Raw genomic sequence first — 20,739 nt, forward strand, 5'->3', positions numbered from 1 at the left:
ATAACTAATATAATGGAATTTTCTAGAATGACACTGATATTTTCTTTTCAAAAGTACCCGCCATTCAGTACAGCACCCTGATCCAAAACATAGATGTTGATTAGTGTTGAGCGAGTATGTTCTATTAACCCTTTCGCCGAGTATGCTCGGGCCGAGCTCCGAGTATTTACAGCTGCTCGGTGATATGGTTGAATCGCTCCCGTGTGCATGATTTGCGACTGTTTGACAGCTTTATTACATGTGAGGAATGTCTATTTCTTACACATTGCTCACATGTAATAAAGCTGTCAAACAGTTGCAAATCATGCACACGGGAGAGATTCAACCATATCACCGAGCAGCTGTAAATACTCGGAGCTCGGCCTGAGCATACTCGGAACAGAACATACTCGCTTAACCCTAATGTCGTTGGATAGGCGATGGGTTGCAACTAGTCCGTCTATTAGTGGCCTCCAATAAACTCTGCATGGCATTAGAAACTAGTGCATGTACAGTAACATGTGCAGGGTCTTTCAACGAAAGCCGCTGATGGATGCGTCTCATCACATGCCCCTCAATCAACAGTCATATTCTTGACAAGAGCGCCACTCTCCATAGAACCTTATGAGCACCAACTGTCATCTTCACTGAATACAGATTTTACTACTTTTACCCATGAATTGAGAGTGAAAATCAATCCAGGAGGAGAAAGAAGCGGATTTCTCTGACAACACATGTTACAAAGTTGCTTATTTTCATGTGTACGATAGATTTATCCAATAAAAACTAAAAGAATGGTTACTCTTTTGGTTGTAACCCAGCAACTCCTAAGTCTTGCCCAAGGAATTGGATCATTGACCCAAAATGTTGCCATTGTTCTCATGGGACAACAAAAAACACATATTGCATGAAGGAATGCTTTGGTGTACTGATTGTCCTTTTGGTTTTCTTTCTTGCCTTCCTTCTTTCTTTCTTTCTTTCTTTCTTTCTTTCTTTCTTTCTTTCTTTCTTTCTTTCTTTCTTTCTTTCTTTCTTTCTTTCTTTCTTTCTTTCTTTTTCTTCACAGTGGCTCAGTGGTTAGCCTTGTTGCTTTGCAGCGCTGGGGTCCTGGGTTCAAATCCCACCAAGGACAACATCTGCAAGGAGTCTGTATGTTCTCCCCGTGTTTGCGTGGGTTTCCTCCTGGTTCTCCGGTTTCCTCTCACACTCCAAAGACCAATGGGGACAGTGCCAATAATGTCTGTAAATAGTCTGAATTGTAAAGCGCTGCAGAACATGTTGGCGCTATATAAATAAAGAGATGATTATTATCTATCGACAGCTAAGCTTTATGAATAGAGATATTATCAAAGCTGAACCTTCGATGATACTGCTGCAGCACACTGCAATGTTAAGCAATGTCTGTCTTAAAGTGTAATACAATCAGGAAGAATATCCAAATTAGATGCCAGAGGGATTACAACGGTGAGGACACGTAAGCACATATCTATTTGTACTGCATCGAATTGAGTGGTTCTCTGTAACCATGAACAGCAGCCAGCCACGCATAAAGAAGCAGAATGCTTGTCTCTCGTTTGCCTCATTAGTTTTCAAAGACATTAACTGGGCATTTGGCCTTTTCAAACATCCATTGTCGTAAGAATGATGAAGGCAAAAGTAATGAATTTATTGCAAAACACTGTTGATCAGCAATGAGACCAGCAATCAGTTCTGCGGTATGATTAGTCAAGGACTCCATGGTACACAGCCTGAAATATCTCAATGGGTTTCTATTACGACTGAAAATTAACCCATTCAGTATATAAATTGTGAGCAAACAAGCTAGCTCCTACACGGCAAAAAGTGTATGAAGCTTCAGAAAAATCATTTACCGATTCAGCCTGATGATGGTTTAGAGCTTGACATTTGACAAAGGCTGAGCTTTAAGTTCAAGCCATATAATCACAGCTTATATTCTGTTATTAGGCACAACATTAAAAAGAAAGCACTAACCTGTCTCAGCTAATAACACAATCAAAACTGGAAATTTATGGATGCAGACATTTTTTGCTTTTGTTTTTTCCTTAACCTATTTATTTTTCTGTCTCCATAATGAGGGCTTGTCTTTTGCGAGATGTATTGTAGTTTTGAATGGCAACATTCCCTTTATTGTATAGTTTCAAAGTTTTAAGGTTGAAAGTACTGTAGATACAAGTTTTGCAATTTCGATTTATATTCTAAAATGTTGACCCAGAGGAAAATAAAAACCTCAAGAGTCAGATGATAATTGCCCTATATTAGCCATATTACAGAAAAGTCCCTTCCCGACTCCACATACTTTAATCAGACTAGTTCCCTATACCTATAACCTATAAGGGTATGTGCCCACGATCAAGAGTAGCAGCGTTTTGGATGCAGCTCACCTGTGCTGCATCCAAAACGCTATGTTCTAAGATACAAGTGCAGGGGATGGGATTTATAGAAATCCCATGGCCACAGGAATCTTACCTTAGAAAAAATAAAATAGTCCTGGACAACCCTTTTAAGTGTGCCTCATCTCTCTCATATCTAGGACATATTGAGTTAGGTCTATATCCCATGTTGTTAAGTAAACTAGGGGCTCTTTTCAACATTTGCCAGCCTCATGCCATGAACAATTGCCTTTTTTGTATGTTAATTAAATATGATAACATGCACAGACTTCTGAGAAAACTGCACTCAAATCTGCTGGTATCTTGTTTTTCTACATGAAGGCATGGTGAAATGATAACTGCCACTTTACAGGAAAGTTGTGGCTAGTTTGATTAGGAGTACAATATTTCTTTATGAAACATTCATTGTTTTCTGTGGAGATAATAACTGTGTAATTGGAACAAAAGTAATTGTAATCCAGAGTTATGTACAGTAGTGAATGGTGGCATTTATGTATCTGATTAGTTTGGAGAAAGTTTTGTCTCTTATCAAATGGTAAAGTTGAAAGAAAAAATAATAAAAACTATCTGCAAATATGAACCTTCTTACAACATAGCTTTTGTGTGACCATATTGTGGGGATTAGCACCATTCCTGTTTGAGAAATATGTAAACTGGTGCCAAAACTTTTGGATGTGAAAGAATTTTAAGTTCATACAGGCCTGTGTCCAAGTGATATCTTTATTTTATCTATTTATTTTACATAATGTGATCTAGGTAGAAAAATTATTGACTGAAATAAATACTTGCAGTTGCAAGATCTTATGGATCTTAAAATTAAGTGGCCGAGATTATTGCCGATTCTTACTGTTCCAGCCAGGGGCAGATTTCCCATAAGGCCAACCTATGCCATGGCCTAGGGTGCAGCAGTCAGGGAGGTGTACATACAGAAGAAATAACAGCAAAATATTTACAATTTTTTCAGGCGATATAAAAGGTTGTTTTTTAAATTTACATCCATTTAAATAAATTGAGCAGTAAATTTACATTGCCGATCTCTACAGCTCAGTCACGGGCAAAAAGCATTTGCTATTTCTCTCACACATTCAGTGTAAACTGTAAACCACATGGTAAAGGAAAATTTCAGATTTGGCATTACAATAGTGATTCCAAGGTGATTCATTACCCTCATATCGCTTGACTTCTAAATATCTGCTGCCATCTTCAATGCTCTAAAATGCCTTGCAAGTGACGAAACTCAAAATTCAGGAACTGGAGCAGAAGCTAGAGGTATACTCATCAAGCCACAAAGACTCGAAACATCGTTCATGGCAGAGTTTTGGGGAACGGTGCTGCTCAGATTACACCAAGTGAACACGTATGGGCAAAACGTAAAAATTGATGTTTTGGAAGTTGAAGTGTAGCACCCCGAGGGCTCGGTTGCTGCAGAGGTATTGAACCTCACCCAGAGGTGTGATATCCCACTTCCAGGTAAGGATGGAGTGTGGATCAAGACCCCGATACCTGCATGCATTACACCACATTTCCGGGGGGGCAGGGCGACCTATATGCTCCAGGTAGAGCACGACAGTCCCTGTCCCTGGCTGGAATGGGGGGAGGGAACACCTAGGAAGGGGGAACCCTGTAGTGCATGGTAGGGAGAGAGTAGTTCCTGGGTGTGTGGCAGCCCAGGGGTCTGGTTTCCACAGTAACAGCAATGTTATGTCTGAGAGCAGGTGGGAGGTCTCTTGGTCAGGGATCCTGTGCATGCCACACCTCCTGCCCAGTCCTGGGAGGGGAAGAACTTCCCCTATATAAACCTAGGGCTGAGGCAGGGTTAGTGAGTAGAGAAGAAGTAGAGACAGAGAAGAGAAGCAGATCTAGGAAAAGAACATCAGGAGCTCTGTGGGAGCAGTGCTATAAGGAGTCAGGGCTGGCAGCTGCAGAGCTCGCCCTGACTGAGAAGCTATCACCGGACCCGGAGTCCGAGGCTGTGGGGACTAATCTTTACCCAGCAGCAGAAACCGCCCGGCAGGGGATTTCAGGTCCTCTGGCCAAGAAACCCGAAGGCACGGTCACACGCGTGGGACCAGCACCGCCGTCGTGGAGCGGACGCCACTAGAAGGCCCCGAGTCACCGGCCATACGGGTGAGCACCACACGGTACACTCAGGGACGTGGGCTACTTATACCCGCCTCTAGCAAGGTAGCCAGAAGAGTACAGTCAGTTTGGGAGGCCTACAACTCCGCCTGGCCAGGGGAGATCCCATCTGCTCAAGGACTGACCAGGCCCCGATCGCTAGCCAGTACTCCGGGAGGGTCTATCTTTATCACCAGTAAAGACCCTGAATTACACCGCATCGTCTCTGAGTGATTCCTGCTACCCCCATCATCCACGTCGGCTGCCCTGAGGCCATACCCCTCCCGTTGGGGGTGATACTATCACGCTGCACAATCCTACCACCGGCCTCAGCGGTCTGCCCTGCAGCGGCAGCTCCTTCGCTGCATTCAACGGGTGGCGTAGTCGTCCAACATCTACCGCTAATACATCGCCGCTCAGTTTGACTCCCTGGGCACGGACCGGGTCACCGCCACGAGACTACAACCCTCAACAGATCCGGCTCTGAGTAAGCTCCCGTGCGCGCGATGCCGCGCGACGAAGGCCCAGGGGTGCGTCAACTTTTGGCGTAGTCGGCAGGATCTCGTGCCCGCAACCACCGGGTACTGCGTGCCTGAAAAAGACTGTTCAAACTTACCAGTGGTGAAGATTCCCGCCATCCGGCGCCATCTTCTGTCTTCTTCCCGCCATCCGCAAAGTTTTCCCGCCATCCGGCGCCATCTTCTGCCTTCTTCCCGCCATCCGTGGAGTTTTCCCGCCGTTGGACGCCATCTTGAAGACACCGCGCGGGAAGAAGAGGGGCGTGGACTCCGAAAGCGCGCGAGAACTGAAGCCCCGCCTCACGTCCGGACGTTGCGTAAGGTCCTGGAAGGAGCCCAGCAGACGCCGACGTCACAGGAGCGCGACGGAAGGTCCTCAACCCTGACGATCCACTGCGGAGCCGCGGCCTACGGAAGAGGATCATCGCAAGGTAGGCCACGGTCCACTAGGGAGGAGGAAGATGTCGGATACGGAGGAGAGCTTCACTGCCTCAACCCCCGCCAGCGCCACCGCTGCTGCAGTCATGCCTTTCACCATGCCCTATATCCCGGGAGCGGCCTGGCTACCCCAGTACTCAGGGGAGTTACATACCCTGCATGACTTTAGAGAAAAGCTGGATAGCCTCTTCCAGGTGTATCCCCTCACAGAAGAGCAAAAAGTGAGCATCCTGGTGGCCCAATTAACCGGGGCAGCCCAAAGGGAGGTAAAGTCCTGGCCACCTGGGGGAAGGACTGTTGCAGGGATACTAACCCGGCTGAGGGACACCTTTGATACCCGCACCTCAGCCGAGATCAAGCTTAGATTCTACGGGTGCAAGCAGCGAGCACACGAGAGTATAAGGGACTATGCCCTGAACCTCTACAAGAGGCCCTGAGAGCCATTAAGCAGACCGACCCTGACGGCGTGGGAGACGAGGACAGGCTGTTGACTGAACAATTTATAGAGGGTTTATATTGCAATGCCCACCGAACCCAGTTGCGGGCAATGGCCTTACAGGACCCTCATCTGGGATTTGCACAGTTCAAGGACAGAGCCATCCGGGTGCTCCGAGAACCGGCACCAGGTGGCGTTGTGACCCACAGACGCCCCACTACCACTTACCACCAGGAGGCGGCACCCTTGTCGGCAGGGCCTGTGGGAGCTGATGCGCAGGCTTTGAACAATGACCCGGCTCCAGACCTGCACCATCAGGTCCAAGAGCTAGCTAAAAGCGTTGCCGCGCTAACCCGAACTGTACAGTCTTTACAGGTTTCCACTCCAGGGAAGATCCAGCTGGCATCCGGACCAGAGGACATCCCGTGGCGTCGACCAAGGAGGACCCCACCAGCCAGAGGAAGACCCAGCGACCGATACAACGAGGACGGACAACCCATCTGCCGCCGCTGCAATCAACCCGGACATATGGCAAGGTACTGTCCTTTAAACTGGCACAACCTGGGGTAGAGGGCCAAACCCCAGGAAAAAGATCATCAGGCCCATCGAACTGGCGCGACAAATATGTGGGAGGACGTCCAGTCTTGCCCGTGGTACTGGATGGCATCCCCATGAGTGCCCTACTGGACACCGGGTCACAGGTTACCACTATCCCGTACGTGCTCTTCAAGCAGTACTGGAATGACTCGGATATCACCCGCTACCCTGACGACGACTTGAGTATCATCACCAGCAATGGTCAGCCCGTGCCACAGATTGGATTTAAAGAGGTGACCATTAAAATCGGTAGAGTCGAATTGGCGGCACAGGGACTGATCATTGTAGACATTGACAAGCGCGAGAGTCACCCAAAGATAACTCTAGGAACTAATGTAATTGAAAATTGTCTTGCAGAGGTGATTTTCCTTTTACAGCAGGTTGCCAAGAACGCCAGCTCCGGCCAGCAGCGAGTGCTCCAGAAAGAGATCCGGGCACTGATGCGACGGCAACAGATAGAACTCTCCGGTGGTGAGATTGGTAGCGTAAGAATGTGTGACCCTTTTCCTATTGCCATGCCCCCAAAAAGTGAAATGATGATTTGGTGCCGGGCAGCTATTGGTCTGAGAGGTAGAGATTACCAGGCAATGGTAGAACCAGTTTACTCAGACAGTAGGCCCACCATTTTGACAGCACGGGGGGTGGTCAATGTACGCCATGGGAGGGTGCCCGTTCGCATAATAAATATCGGGAAGAGGGAAGTGTACCTGCCCCGGTATGCCACGCTAGCCAAATTGTATACCATCAATCAAAATTCCATACAGTCCGTAGAACCCTTGCCTCCATCTTCCCCGGAGGAAAGTAACGGCTCTAAGGAAACAATGGAGGACTGGTGTCAGCAACTACATTTGGGTACTGACTCCACTCCCTCACACCAGAGACAGGGAGTCTATCGGGTGGTTCAAGAGTACGAGAGAGTGTTTAGTAAACACCCGTTAGACTTCGGGCGAGTCAAGGGGGTAGAACACCACATCCCCACGGGGGACCATCTTCCCATAAAAGAGAGGTATCGACCCGTACCCCCTGCACACTACCAACACGCCAAGGGGATGCTTAGGGACATGAAGGAGGCTGGGGTGATCAGGGATAGCTGTAGCCCCTGGGCAGCTCCACTAGTCTTAGTCAAAAAGAAAGACAACACCATGAGGATGTGTGTAGATTACCGGAAAATCAACCGTATCACACACAAGGATGCGTACCCCTTACCAAGGATAGAGGAGTCTTTGGCTGCTTTAAGATCTGCTAACTTCTTCTCTACCTTGGATCTCACTAGCGGGTACTGGCAGGTTCCTGTAGCAGAGGCGGACCGGGAGAAGACCGCATTCACCACCCCGATGGGACTTAGCGAGTTTACCTGCATGCCGTTCGGACTCTGTAACGCACCAGGAACCTTTCAATGATTAATGGAGTGCTGTCTGGGCCACAGAAACTTCGAGACGGTCCTGTTGTACCTGGACGATGTCATCGTATATTCCAAGACTTATGAGGACCACCTGAAACACCTGGCGGAAGTGTTCGAAGCTCTGGCAAACTACGGCCTAAAGGTAAAACCCTCCAAGTGTCACCTCCTAAAACCAAAGGTGCAGTACCTGGGACACGTGGTGAGCGCTGACGGAGTGGCTCCCGACCCTGATAAGATCACCGCAATTAAGGAATGGCCAAGTCCCTCCAGTGTAAAGGAAGTGCGGCAGTTCCTCGGGTTGGTAGGCTATTACCGCAGATTCATCCCCGGTTTCACCAAAAAGGCAGCTCCTATGCAGGACCTCCTGATAGGCCAGTCCCGGAAGGCCAAGAACCAGAAGCCGCCCTTCAAATGGGAGAAGTTAGAAGAAGAGTCCTTCCGCCAGCTGAAGATGGCCCTCACGGGGGATGAAATCCTGGCGTACCCTGATTACAGCCAGCCCTTTATCCTCTACACCGACGCAAGTAACATCGGGCTAGGAGCCGTACTGTCCCAGATCCAGCAGGGGAAAGAACGAGTAATCGCTTACGCCAGTCGAAAACTGCGACCCACCGAAAGAAACCCTGAGAATTACAGCTCATTTAAGCTAGAGTTCCTGGCAGTGGTGTGGGCAGTCACCGAACGCTTTAAGCACTACCTCGCTTCTTCCCGGTTCACCGTGTACACGGATAACAACCCGTTGACACACCTGGACACGGCAAGACTCGGTGCCCTAGAGCAGAGATGGATGGCCCGTCTGTCCAACTACGAGTTCACAATCAAATACCGGGCAGGACGCTCCAATACCAACGCGGACGCCCTGTCCAGGATGCCAAACCTACCGGACGTAGGAGAAGATTCAGAGGGATTGGAAGAAGTCGAACTCCCCGCGTTCCACCGTCATGGGACTATCCAGTATTCCCATCGGGTAAGGAGTAAGCAAGCCGCTACGTTTAACCCCTTGCCTCACTACAACTGGGAGGAAACGCAAGACAGTGACCCTGCCGTCCGACTGGTGAAGGAGATGCTCACTCAGCCAGATGCCCGCCTTGACCCAGACGCTCCGGAGGAAGCCAAACAACTGTGGGCTGAGAAGAGTCGACTGTTCCTTTACAAGGGGAAGTTGTGCCGCAGAATGGTTAACTCCCGGACGCATGAACTAATCTGGCAAGTAGTGGTGCCACGAAGAGACGCAGCCATGGTGATGGAGGCATACCACGACGGGGCTGGACACTTCGGATGGAAGAAGCTGGAGTTCCTGCTGCGCGGGCGTTTCCACTGGGTAGGCATGAGGGGAACCATCGAGAGGTGGTGCAGAGACTGTGGCCCGTGCAACCTAAGAAGGAAGGACCGTGCCAGCCAGAAGACCCCCCTTCAGTCCATTGTCACCAAGCAGCCGTTGGAACTGGTAGCCTTGGATCATGTAAAACTGACCCCAAGCAGAAGTGGCTACGTCTACGCGTTAACCATTGTGGATCATTACTCCCGGTTCTTGGTTGTCGTCCCCGTTAAGGACTTAACAGCTCAAACAGCAGCTAGAGCCTTCCAGCAGCACTTCTGCCGTCCACACGGGTACCCGGACCAAGTGCTGACGGACCAGGGACCTGCCTTTGAAGCGGAGGTCTTCCAGGAATTCTGCAATCTGTATGGCTGCCGGAAGATAAGGACGACACCCTATCATCCACAAACTAATGGACTTTGTGAGAAAATGAACCAGGTGGTAATGGATCTTCTGAAAACGTTGCCCCTGGAAGAACGCAGTCTGTGGCCTGAGAAGCTGCCCGACCTGGTGGACCTATATAACTACATCCCTGTAGGTTCCACCAACTGTACCCCGGCTTACCTAATGAGGGCAAGGCCTGGTAAGCTACCTGTTGACCTGGAGATGGGAGTCCTGACACCCGAGGACACTTCACCGGAAGCAGACTGGGACACAGAGAGGCAGCAGCAGTACCGGAAAGTACAGGAGAGCGTGGAGCGAAGTCTCTGTCTCGCTAGGGAAAGACAAGAGAAAAATTACAACCAGTATGCTCCCGCTGTTCCCCTGGTACCCGGAGAGCAGGTCTTGAAGAGGAAGAGACGGCTCCACAAGTTGGACGACCAGTGGGAGAAGGACCCGTACACCGTACTGCCCTCAAGCCACGACAACCCAAAGGTTTGTACCATCAGTAAAGACGGAGGGGAAACCACAGCCATTGTATCCCGGGATCACCTGAAGAAGTGTCCCGAACAGCTACGGAACCCAGAAGGAGAGCAAGAAGACCCTCGACCCATAGAGGAAAGGGAAGATATGGTTAGTACTGTGCTCGGAGACTTCCCTCGATCCTGGACTCAAGTCAATGGTGCAGTTGTGGTACCCGTCCTCACGTTCCTCCAACCAGCATCCCAAGTGCCTACGGAGCAACAGGTAGAGCTGGAAGAGCAGCCGGTCCAGGAGGCAGCAGACTCCACACAAGCAGAACAGGAGGATCAACCCTCTGCTCATAGTGAGCCTGCCGTACCCCTAGTGAGCCAAAGAGCCCGTAGACAGCTGCCCAGTTTACCCTTGACAGCTCCTACACCCTGTAGTTCAGGGCCAGTCAACTCCGTAGGTCCACTAGGGCCACTAGAGGCCAGTTACCCGCACGTTGGAGGATTTGAAGTGTTTAAATTGTTTTATTTGTGGTCACCTGTCTGTTACTTGTAAATAATTATGTGTTTCTAGTTATTTTTAGGAGTCCTTGGTGGATTTACCGGGAATCCTTGTGTATATAGTTGGAGCGTAACCCAGGACGGACTGAAAGACTGTTAAGGACTCGGGGCAGGACAGACCCCTACCTGGTTACGTCTCCCTGTTTTGGTGAAATGGACACCTTTGTTTTCTTCAAAGACTGCACCCGGTTGCGGACACGCCGTAACCATCTTTATGTGTTTTTCTTATTGTATTATTATTGTTTATACCTTGTTATGTTTTTCTAAAAATATGTTTAGTCCCGGAGTACTAAATTTCACTAGGGGGGAATGTGGCACCCCAGGGGTCTGGTTTCCACAGTAACAGCAATGTTATGTCTGAGAGCAGGTGGGAGGTCTCTTGGTCAGGGATCCTGTGCATGCCACACCTCCTGCCCAGTCCTGGGAGGGGAAGAACTTCCCCTATATAAACCTAGGGCTGAGGCAGGGTTAGTGAGTAGAGAAGAAGTAGAGACAGAGAAGAGAAGCAGATCTAGGAAAAGAACATCAGGAGCTCTGTGGGAGCAGTGCTATAAGGAGTCAGGGCTGGCAGCTGCAGAGCTCGCCCTGACTGAGAAGCTATCACCGGACCCGGAGTCCGAGGCTGTGGGGACTAATCTTTACCCAGCAGCAGAAACCGCCCGGCAGGGGATTTCAGGTCCTCTGGCCAAGAAACCCGAAGGCACGGTCACACGCGTGGGACCAGCACCGCCGTCGTGGAGCGGACGCCACTAGAAGGCCCCGAGTCACCGGCCATACGGGTGAGCACCACACGGTACACTCAGGGACGTGGGCTACTTATACCCGCCTCTAGCAAGGTAGCCAGAAGAGTACAGTCAGTTTGGGAGGCCTACAACTCCGCCTGGCCAGGGGAGATCCCATCTGCTCAAGGACTGACCAGGCCCCGATCGCTAGCCAGTACTCCGGGAGGGTCTATCTTTATCACCAGTAAAGACCCTGAATTACACCGCATCGTCTCTGAGTGATTCCTGCTACCCCCATCATCCACGTCGGCTGCCCTGAGGCCATACCCCTCCCGTTGGGGGTGATACTATCACGCTGCACAATCCTACCACCGGCCTCAGCGGTCTGCCCTGCAGCGGCAGCTCCTTCGCTGCATTCAACGGGTGGCGTAGTCGTCCAACATCTACCGCTAATACATTGCCGCTCAGTTTGACTCCCTGGGCACGGACCGGGTCACCGCCACGAGACTACAACCCTCAACAGATCCGGCTCCGAGTAAGCTCCCGTGCGCGCGATGCCGCGCGACGAAGGCCCAGGGGTGCGTCAGGTGCACAGTTAGGAAGTATAAAAGGGAGGAGCCATCTTGGGTTCAAGGCTCAGTCTGAGGAGAAGTGACAGGGAGCAGAGGCTCTGCTCGAGCTCTGCTCCAGACGCGGGCCTAGTCTAGAGGCCAGAGCCTGGAGAGGAGAGGGAAGGAAGAGGAGCGGAGGAGGCTCCAGGAACAGGAAAGAAGGGACCCCAGGGGTGCAGACCGGCCAGTCGCCACTGCACGCCCGAATCTACCTGAGTGGAGGGGTCAGGCCAAGAGAGGGTACCGGATCCCTTACTAGTGGAGGCGCGAAACTACCCTCAGCTAGGAACCGGAGGCTGCAACATTTTAACTGGCGCAGCCCCTTGCTACACCCGCTAGAAAGGCACCACATAGGGTCGGGGAAACGGAGGCCAACGTTTGCCCGCCAAGGCCCGAGGCAGCTGGACAGAAGCATGGTCACTGGTGGGGTATGAAAGGCCAGAGAAAGGACACACAAAGGGGGTCCTGTAAAGCGCTCCAAAGAGACCTGGGAGTTGGCCGAGCCCCTCACCTGGAGAGCACGGCACGACGTGGGCAGCCTTTACCTGTACAGAAGTGACTTGGAGAATATGAACTGTGAGTAAAGAACCTGGACTGCAACACTTTTGTCTCCGTGTTTCTTACCGCGCCAGCACTAACGGTACTGGGACGTCCTGCACCACAACCCTCATCACCCCCTCCATCCTATCTACACACTGTCCTGAGGCCACACTCCTCCCGTGGGGAGTTATACTATTCTCTGCTGCACCCACAACACCTGCCTCAGCGGTCTGTCCTGCAGCAGCGGTTCACTCTGACCGCGATCCACGGGTGGCGTAGTCTTACATTTAACTGCCACTGGTTTGACCGCCCTGAGCCACGGACCGGGTCACCGTCACGCGGAGACTACTACCCCCCTCATCACCGTACACCAGAAGACCCGGTTTCGAGTACCCCACGGCCCAGGGGGCGAGTCAACTTTGGCGTAGTCGGCAGGGTTTCATGCCCGCCACCACCGGGTACTGCGTGCCTGAAAAGAGACTGTTTCACTGTATTGAAAATGGTGCCCGCCCCAGCAGAACGGACGCCATAATGTGCGCGCCAAAAGATAACAAGAAGCCACCTCCCATCGTGGGCCAGGTCCCAGAATGGCTCCAAAGAAGGAGCCCACCCCCAACAGCCATGAGTGCGGCTGTAGAGATGTCCATCAATGTGGGGGGGCTGCCCCTGAGAGTGATTGTCAGCAGATTGCCCCGGGACCACCCCCTACAGGGGCGGAAAGAGAAGAAAACCGAAGGGCAGGGTGTGGTTTGGATCAGTCTCACCAGACCACACCCGGAGATGGAGTGCGGCACCAACTCCCGCATCCTGGCAAGTGGCCTGCTGCAGGCCGAGGCCTCGGCCCAGTACAGCCTCACGGAGCTGATGGCACAGCTCCCCACAGAAGACCCTGAGTTCCTGCAGACTGTGCTGGAGGAGCTGGATCGGAGGATGGTCCGAGCGCAGAGGGAAGTCATCGTCGGGTGGAGAGAGGAGATGGCCCGGCGGGTCGCGACCCGGCAGCAAGAGACGCAGCCAGCACCCGGCGGCGCGCCTGCCCCCGAGGGCAGAGAGAGGAGACGGGAGGCCGAGAACAGCACTGCCGCGGAGGCAGGTAAGGTGGACACCCCTGCCCCGAGTCCTGACGCTGCAGGCTTACCCCTGGATCCCGCTGCGGAGCCAGAAGTCCCGGGAGCCGCTGCAGCTTCCACGCTCCCACCGCCGGTATGCAGGCCCCAAGCTATGAGCACCGTCGCCGGATCAAGCCCCAGGCCGTGCCCCCTGACCCCGGGTGTGGTCGGAAGCGGCCCGCTCCAGGACCGGTCGCGAGGCCTGACCTCCCCAGGCGCCTCCGAACCGCGTGCGCCCCAGGTCCCGAAGCCACCACCCCTTGGGACCGACCTGTACAGCCAGCTCGCCAGACCCGATGGAGAGCCGGTCCCTGTGCCAGAGGGATGGGTTCACCCCAGTCAGTGGAAGAACCTGTCCGCAGAGGCCGAGGCCCCGCTTGCTCCGCTCCTGCCCGTACCACAGCCAGTCGCCATCCCCCAGCTCCCGGAGGAAGAGGTCCAGATCGAATGGGACCAGACCAGGGAGGAACTGATGGGATTTGCGCAGGAGACGCGGGCGGCCGCAGCTCGCAGGCTGGAGTTCTGTGAGCAGCTTGAAAAGGAGGAGCGGGCGCGGCGCCAGAAGAAGGAGCAGCTGCAGGCCCGGAGCGCGGAGGAGAAGAAACGAACCCGCCGAAACCCCCAAGCTGCACGCGGTCCTAAAGCTGCTGGGACCATAGTAAAGTTCCACCAAGAGAAAGGGTGGGGGTTTATCCGGGACTCTACTACAGCCACGGACCTCTATGTTGACAGGAGGGATGTGGAGGGTCACCTGCCAGCGGGTCACCCGAAACAGGAGTTGTTCCCGGGAGATCGGGTAATATGCACCCGGCATCGAGGCCTGAAAGGGTGGTACGCCCTCAATGTCCAGAGGGTAGAAGAGGAACAGCACTACCGTGAGCACTGCTATTCAGAGGACCCGGACGGGTCTGAAGAATATTATGAGGAGGTAGGTGCGCAAGGAGGATACCGCTACTGATGAGTGGCAGCGTACAAATGTATATAGTTACCCGTCAGGGTACAAGGAACTGTTCGTTATACAAAGTTACCTGACAGGGTATGAAAAGTTTTGAGTTTTGGCCCCGGTTGGGACTGATACCCGTTGAGAGTTATCCCTAGTTACCTGGCTGAGGACTGAGAGCAGCCATTCCCCTTTCCAACCTGGCTGAGGACTGAGAGCAGCCATTCCACTTTCCAACCTGGCTGAGGACTGGGAGCAGCCAATACCTTCTGTTTATCCGACCGAGGACTGGGAGCGGTCAACCCTGTAAATAGTTGCGCTTCTTAAAGCGCCCCCTATTGGTTTTATAAAAGTACTGCAACGTCTACCTCGAGACAAAAACTCGTTTGGCATTGCTGAAGACGTGGTCCAACTACCGGATCACCTATGCCCTGCAGCCACGCCCAGGGCCTACGTTGAGGGTTTAAGAACGGGCCCCTCCTGTTAAAAGCTTTGCCAAGTTTGCACTTTATTGAAAAATGGACACCTGGTCGCAAGTTGCACCGTGGCCAGGGAAGAAGAGAATTTACTTAAAAATGTTTTACCTGAAAAAGTTTTATATATAGAAGTGTTATATATGCTGCTAGGAGAGTTACATAATATTGAAAATGTTTTGCATGATGACTGATAAAAGAGTTCCGGTGACATTAGCAAAAAAATGCAGTATAATGTTTGGTAAAGAAAAATGGCTAACCGTGTTCAGAAAGAGATAGTGTTTCCCATAATGGGGAATTGAATAATGTCGGCCGTTTTCTAACGTAAAAAACAAACAAACAAAAAAAAACACTTTAATTCTGCATGTCTTGTAAATCAAATTGTTTTTACTCTGTTCCAGCCCGCGGACGTGCTGTGGTTTACTGGGGGGGAATATAGCACCCCGAGGGCTCGGTTGCTACAGAGGTATTGCACCTCACCCAGAGGTGTGATATCCCACTTCCAGGTAAGGATGGAGTGTGGATCAGGACCCCGATACCTGCATGCATTACACCACATTTCCGGGGGGGCAGGGCGACCGATATGCTCCAGGTAGAGCACGACGGTCCCTGTCCCTGGCTGGAATGGGGGGAGGGAACACCTAGGAAGGGGGAACCCTGTAGTGCATGGTAGGGAGAGAGTAGTTCCTGGGTGCACAGTTAGGAAGTATAAAAGGGAGGAGCCATCTTGGGTTCAAGGCTCAGTCTGAGGAGAAGTGACAGGGAGCAGAGGCTCTGCTCAAGCTCTGCCCAGAGGCGGGCCTAGTCTAGAGGCCAGAGCCTGGAGAGGAGAGGGAAGGAAGAGGAGCGGAGGAGGCTCCGGGAATAGGAAAGAAGGGACCCCAGGGGTGCAGACCGGCCAGTCGCCACTGCACGCCCGAATCTACCTGAGTGGAGGGGTCAGGCCAAGATAGGGTACCGGATCCCTTACTAGTGGAGGCGCGAAACTACCCTCAGCTAGGAACCGGAGGCTGCGACATTTTAACTGGCGCAGCCCCTTGCTACACCCGCTAGAAAGGCACCACATAGGGTCGGGGAAACGGAGGCCAACGTTTGCCCGCCAAGGCCCGAGGCAGCTGGACAGAAGCGTGGTCACTGGTGGGGTATGAAAGGCCAGAGAAAGGACGCACAAAGGGGGTCCTGTGAAGCGCTCCAAAGAGACCTGGGAGTTGGCCGAGCCCCTCACCTGGAGAGCACGGCACGATGTGGGCAGCCTTTACCTGTACAGAAGTGGCTTGGAGTATACGAACTGTGAGTAAAGAACCTGGACAGCAACACTTTGTCTCCGTGTTTCTTACCGCGCCAGCACTAACGGTACTGGGACGTCCTGCACCACAACCCTCATCACCCCCCCATCCTATCTACACACTGTCCTGAGGCCACACTCCTCCCGTGGGAGTTATACTATTCTCTGCTGCACCCACAACACCTGCCTCAGCGGTCTGTCCTGCAGCGGCGGTTCACTCTGACCGCGATCCACGGGTGGCGTAGTCTTACATTTAACTGCCACTGGTTTGACCGCCCTGAGCCACGGACCGGGTCACCGTCACGCGGAGACTACTACCCCCCTCATCACCGTACACCAGAAGACCCGGTTTCGAGTACCCCACGGCCCAGGGGGCGAGTCAGAAGAAGTTCTCCAATCATTAGTAAAGTTTTTAATAGAACTGCGTTTGATTTACTGTATATGAGGAAAAAGCTTTGAACATTTCTGAACAGAAAGTAGATGAGCGTGATACAAAGCGTTCGATTCTCAGGAAACTTCAATCGGATGAGACACGTAGTGGTGAAGAGGGGGCGCAGAATTAGTGCTTTGGCCTAAGGCGTAGAAATGTGTAAATCCGGCCCTGGTTACAGCCATAGGCGGATTATAATAAGGGCAATCCGGGCGACCGCCCGGGGCCCCGAGCCGGCAGGGGGCCCGCGGCTCCAGGCAGGGTGTCTAATGCCGGATTGCCCTCATTATATGTGCGGGCCGCCGTGGCACATAGCGGTAGCAGTGGCGGGAGGGGGGGGCCCGGACCGCTCCCCCAGCAGCGGCCGCCACTACTTCTTCATCGGCCGGGCCAGCACTGCAGCAGTTAACTTCCCTGTGCTGGCCCGGCTGCGTCACTGCTAGGAGACACGGCCCTGTGCGCGGCTGTGTCTCCTAGCTGTGACGTCACGCAGTGCGCCCCGGCCTGCAGTGCTGCACCGGAAAAGAGACAAAGGCAGGAGGAATGGAGCCGGGGGATGGTGAGTGTGTGTGTATGTGTGTGTGTGTGTGGGCAGATGTGTGTGTGGGCAGGTGTGTGTGTGGGCAGGTGTGTGTGTGTGTTTGTGGGCAGGTGTCTGTGTGGGCAGGTGTGTGTGTGTGTGGGCAGGTGTGTGTGTGTGTATATGTGTGTGTGTGTGGGCAGGTGTGTGTGTGGGCAGGTGTGTGTGTGTGTTTGTGGGCAGGTGTCTGTGTGGGTAGGTGTGTGTGTGTGTATATGTGTGTGTGTGTATATGTGTGTGTGTGTATATGTGTGGGCAGGTGTGTGTGTGTGTGGGCAGGTGTGTGTGTGTGTTTGTGGGCAGGTGTGTGTGTGTGTGTATGTGTGTGGGCAGGTGTGTGTGTGTTTGTGGGCAGGTGTCTGTGTGGGCAGGTGTGTGTGTGTGTGTGTCTGTGTGGGCAGGTTAGAAAGTCTTGCCCTGTTGAACACTACACCTGACTTGAGGCCACCACCTCTTGGTTGTCCAATGTTCTTGCTTCTCTAGGGCTCTTCTCAGATATTCATTATACCAGCTCCCCAGAATACCAAAGCTAGGGTGGGTGACCGCGAGCCCTGGTGGTGGTCATAACTGCGGCCACCCAGGGGCAATACTCCATAACAACAATCCCCTGAGGTGGTGTAGGATGTAAGGACCTATTCACACTACATTCAGCACTGCATTCAGGTCTTTACACAAGGCTTACAACTGAATCCCTGAAATTCAGGATTGTGCTGTCTGAAATGAGACATCTGAAAGCAGAGCAAATGGAGCCTAAAGATTCAGACTTTAGCCTCGGTTTGCCTTTGTTCAAATCAATGGCTATGTCAAGGCCCATCTGAATGCCATTTTTCAGGGATTTAGATAGAAGCCTGGAAAGAGGAGATGAATGCATTGCAAAATTCAGTGTGAATAGGCCCTTATATCTGGAGTTTTGATATTGATGCCACATGCATTTTACTTGTTTTTAACTTAAGAAAAAAATACACACACACAAATTATACACACACACACACACTATACATACACACACATTATACACACTATACATACACACACTATACATACACACACATTATACACACACACACTATACATACACACACACTATACATACACACACATTATACACACACACACACTATACATACACACACACAGATGTGTGTGTGGGCAGGTGTGTGTGGGCAGGTGTGTGTGTGTGGGGGCAGGTGTGTGTGTGTGGGCAGGTGTGTGTGTGATGTCTGTCTGTTTGTGTGTGTGTGTGTGGGCAGATGTCATTGTGTGATGTCTGTTTGTATGTATTTTTGTGTTTCAAATGTGTTTATGCGTGTCTGTATATGTTTGTGTGTGTGTATGACTGCATGCGGCCTCCTGCTGAGTATAGTTGGTGCCGTGCAGCCTCCTGATGTCTCTGGGGGGGCGCCGTGCGGCCTCCCGCTGTGTATAGATGGCTACGTGCGGCCCCCCGCTGTGTATAGATGGCTATGTGCGGCCCCCCGCTGTGTATAGATGGCTACGTGCGGCCCCCCGCTGTGTTTAGACGGTGCCGTGCGCCCCCCCCGCTGTGTATAGATGGCTACGTGCGCCCCCCGCTGTGTATAGATGGCTACGTGCGGCCCCCCGCTGAGTATAGATGTCGCCGTGTGGCCTCCTGCTGTGTATAGATGGCTACGTGCGGCCTCCTGCTGTCTCTGGGGGGAGCGCCGTGCGGCATCTATACTCAGCAGGAGGCCGCACGTAGCCATCTATACACGTATACTCAGCAGGAGGCCGCACGTAGCCATCTATACGGTGCCATCTATACACAGCGGGAGGCCGCACGGCGCCATCTATACACAGCGGGAGGCCGCACGGCGCCATCTATACACAGCGGGAGGCCGCACCGCGCCATCTATACACTGTGGGAGTCTCAGTGCTTTGCAACAGCAGTCAATAAATTCTGCTTGACTAATTCTGAGCACCATAAAGTCTGGTTCGCTTCTAACCTGCTGTCTTCATTTTCAGCTTGCTGAATTCTAACTCATTTACTGTCATTCGAGACGATGCCTTTGCTGGTCTCTTTCACCTTGAATACCTGTAAGTGCTCCACTTAATGTCATATTTTTGATTCTGTTCTTCTTCATCTTTTAGCTTGTGCAATTGTATGAGCAAGTATTCATATGAATTTATGACCTACTTAAACCTTGGAGGACCTTAAATTTTATTCAATCAAATTTTTTTCCAGTTTAAAACTATGGGACATATATGTGCCTTGGTCCTCAAAGGGTTTTTAAAGGGGCTGCAAACATAAATACGAAAAAAAGAATTCAATTAGTGCTTTTTGTGTTCATTTAATTTTTATTTGAAGTCCATTTTTTTTATATACCTTGAAATTAAGCCCTACCCCATGGAATGAAGCCCTACCTACATGACATCTGAGAGCTACATGGATCCCGCTTGTGAGGTGCCTGTCCGTCACTACTATTCAGTTTTAGGGTCCACTCACTAAGCCATATATTCTCTCATGCAAGAGAATAGGGCCAATTATGCTAATGACACTCGGCTCAAACTCTGTCGGAGCTTCAACTGAGTGTGATCCGATTCTCTCGCAGCACAGATATGGAGAAGATGGAGAACTTAATTTCTCCATCTTCTCCATAGTCTCTGTGAGTGTTCATCGGACTGCACTTGGATGACATCCGAGTGCAGTCCAATGTTTTACGTGCACCCGTAGACTTGTATGGGTGCACATGGTCCGAATATCGAATGAGATTATTTTCTCATGCCAATAATCGCAGATCTGCACTGTCCCATAGTATAACATAGGGACGAGTCCTATCCGATAAAACATCACATAGCATTCGGCCGTGTTATACGACAGTGTGAGCAAGCCCTTAGAGTCAAGGAATATTTACATGCAGATGATGATATTACTCTCCAAGTGTATATTTTTTTAGGCAAGTTCATAGTAAATGCTTTGCCTTTTTGACATGTGATCAACTAAAGAACAAGAAAGATTTAGGACCTCCATTATACAGAAACGGAAAATAGTTTGGAGGACTTGCATGTCCTTTTTTATTTATTATGAGAAAATCATAAAAGATCCCGTTTTTTAACCATGCTGTGACTTTCTGCTGAGGGAGAGGGAGAGAGCTGCCCTATTCAGAGTCTGTAATAAGACCTGCTGACAAAAGTGTTGAAGATACAGTCTAATGTGAATTAACAATGAAAAAAAGTTAATTTCACAAATGGCTTGTATTTTTTTTAATACAAACCTTTTTGTGTTTACAGCTCCTTTAAAGGGAATCTGTCATCAGGTTTTTGCCACCTAATCTGAGAGCAGCATAATGTAGGGTTAGAGGCACTGATTCCAGTAATGTGTCACTTACTGGGCTGCTTAGTGTTGTTTTGATAAAATCATTGATTTGTCAGAAGGTAATTGACTAGTAAGTTCTGTAGGAC

At 51.3% G+C, this 20,739-nt stretch overlaps 1 long non-coding RNA gene across 1 annotated transcript in view; it reads left to right on the top strand.

The window, feature by feature from the left end:
• Positions 1-20,739, top strand: part of LOC141258068 (uncharacterized) — a 66,948-nt gene that overhangs the window by 34,118 nt on the left and 12,091 nt on the right. The window contains exon 2 of the long non-coding RNA XR_012318188.1: positions 19,303-19,374. This is a non-coding gene — a long non-coding RNA (uncharacterized lncRNA). The remainder of the gene's footprint in view (positions 1-19,302; positions 19,375-20,739) is intronic.

Source organism: Phyllobates terribilis, unplaced genomic scaffold (genome assembly GCF_046119375.1).
Source record: "Phyllobates terribilis strain yellow unplaced genomic scaffold, ASM4611937v1 Scaffold_3__8_contigs__length_932513732, whole genome shotgun sequence".
Lineage (NCBI taxonomy): Eukaryota > Metazoa > Chordata > Amphibia > Anura > Dendrobatidae > Phyllobates > Phyllobates terribilis.